The sequence below is a fragment of the Schistocerca americana genome, chromosome 6 (assembly GCF_021461395.2).
Source record: "Schistocerca americana isolate TAMUIC-IGC-003095 chromosome 6, iqSchAmer2.1, whole genome shotgun sequence".
Lineage (NCBI taxonomy): Eukaryota > Metazoa > Arthropoda > Insecta > Orthoptera > Acrididae > Schistocerca > Schistocerca americana.
The window spans coordinates 289,472,080-289,474,579 of NC_060124.1; the positions used below are offsets into that span (position 1 = coordinate 289,472,080).

Below are 2,500 nucleotides of genomic sequence, written 5' to 3' on the forward strand. Positions count from 1 at the left end.
ACAAAGACAGAGCGGCAGGAGCGAACTGCGTCGGTGAGAGCAGTGTCCAAGATGAAGGTATTTTCCAACATCCCATCCCGAGGGATGAATGCCCGCTGACGTTCGTCCACAGCACAAGCGCGCATCAGGCGTCATAGTTACTCCCGCCGTTTACCCGCGCTTGCTTGAATTTCTTCACGTTGACATTCAGAGCACTGGGCAGAAATCACATTGCGTCAACACCCGCTAGGGCCATCGCAATGCTTTGTTTTAATTAGACAGTCGGATTCCCCCAGTCCGTGCCAGTTCTGAGTTGATCGTTGAATGGCGGCCGAAGAGAATCCGCGCACCCGCGCGCCCCCGGAGGAGCACGCTAAGGCGGACGCGGCCTCGCAGCAAGGAAGATCCGTGGGAGGCCAAGGCACGGGACCGAGCTCGGATCCTGCACGCAGGTTGAAGCACCGGGGCGCGAACGCCGCGCAGGCGCGCGCATCCTGCACCGCCGGCCAGCACGAGGCCAACCAACGGCGAGAGCAGACCACGCCCGCGCTAAACGCCCGCACTTACCGGCACCCCTACGGCACTCACCTCGCCCAGGCCCGGCACGTTAGCGCTGACCCACTTCCCGACCAAGCCCGACACGCCCCGATCCTCAGAGCCAATCCTTATCCCGAAGTTACGGATCCAATTTGCCGACTGCCCTTACCTACATTATTCTATCGACTAGAGGCTCTTCACCTTGGAGACCTGCTGCGGATATGGGTACGAACCGGCGCGACACCTCCACGTGGCCCTCTCCCGGATTTTCAAGGTCCGAGGGGAAGATCGGGACACCGCCGCAACTGCGGTGCTCTTCGCGTTCCAAACCCTATCTCCCTGCTAGAGGATTCCAGGGAACTCGAACGCTCATGCAGAAAAGAAAACTCTTCCCCGATCTCCCGACGGCGTCTCCGGGTCCTTTTGGGTTACCCCGACGAGCATCTCTAAAAGAGGGGCCCGACTTGTATCGGTTCCGCTGCCGGGTTCCGGAATAGGAACCGGATTCCCTTTCGCCCAACGGGGGCCAGCACAAAGTGCATCATGCTATGATGGCCCCCATCAACATCGGATTTCTCCTAGGGCTTAGGATCGACTGACTCGTGTGCAACGGCTGTTCACACGAAACCCTTCTCCGCGTCAGCCCTCCAGGGCCTCGCTGGAGTATTTGCTACTACCACCAAGATCTGCACCGACGGCGGCTCCAGGCAGGCTCACGCCCAGACCCTTCTGCGCCCACCGCCGCGACCCTCCTACTCGTCAGGGCTTCGCGGCCGGCCGCAAGGACCGGCCATGACTGCCAGACTGACGGCCGAGTATAGGCACGACGCTTCAGCGCCATCCATTTTCAGGGCTAGTTGCTTCGGCAGGTGAGTTGTTACACACTCCTTAGCGGATTCCGACTTCCATGGCCACCGTCCTGCTGTCTTAAGCAACCAACGCCTTTCATGGTTTCCCATGAGCGTCGATTCGGGCGCCTTAACTCGGCGTTTGGTTCATCCCACAGCGCCAGTTCTGCTTACCAAAAGTGGCCCACTTGGCACTCCGATCCGAGTCGTTTGCTCGCGGCTTCAGCATATCAAGCAAGCCGGAGATCTCACCCATTTAAAGTTTGAGAATAGGTTGACGTCGTTTCGGCCCCAAGGCCTCTAATCATTCGCTTTACCGGATGAGACTCGTACGAGCACCAGCTATCCTGAGGGAAACTTCGGAGGGAACCAGCTACTAGATGGTTCGATTAGTCTTTCGCCCCTATACCCAGCTCCGACGATCGATTTGCACGTCAGAATCGCTACGGACCTCCATCAGGGTTTCCCCTGACTTCGTCCTGGCCAGGCATAGTTCACCATCTTTCGGGTCCCAACGTGTACGCTCTAGGTGCGCCTCACCTCGCAATGAGGACGAGACGCCCCGGGAGTGCGGAGGCCGCCGCCCCGTGAAGGGCGGGGAAGCCCCATCCTCCCTCGGCCCGCGCAAGGCGAGACCTTCACTTTCATTACGCCTTTAGGTTTCGTACAGCCCAATGACTCGCGCACATGTTAGACTCCTTGGTCCGTGTTTCAAGACGGGTCGTGAAATCGTCCAAAGCTGAAGCGCCGCTGACGGGAGCGATTATTCCGCCCGAGAGCATCCCGAGCCAACAGCGGCGCGGGTCCGGGGCCGGGCCAGGTAGGTCCGTCATCCGGGAAGAACCGCGCGCGCTTGCCGGGAGCCCGAGCGCCCAAAGGGGCGAATCGACTCCTCCAGATATACCGCCGGGCAGCCAGCCAGGACACCGGGGCTCTGCCCAACAGACGCGAACCGAGGCCCGCGGAAGGACAGGCTGCGCACCCGGGCCGTAGGCCGGCACCCAGCGGGTCGCGACGTCCTACTAGGGGAGAAGTGCGGCCCACCGCACACCGGAACGGCCCCACCCCGCGGCGAGTGGAAAGGCAACCGGACACGACCCCGCCGCGGATTGCTCCGCGCGGGCGGCCGGCCCCAT

At 61.3% G+C, this 2,500-nt stretch overlaps 1 pseudogene; it reads right to left on the reverse strand.

Moving 5' to 3' along the window:
• LOC124621087 overlaps positions 1 to 2,500 on the reverse strand; it is a 6,374-nt pseudogene that overhangs the window by 3,369 nt on the left and 505 nt on the right.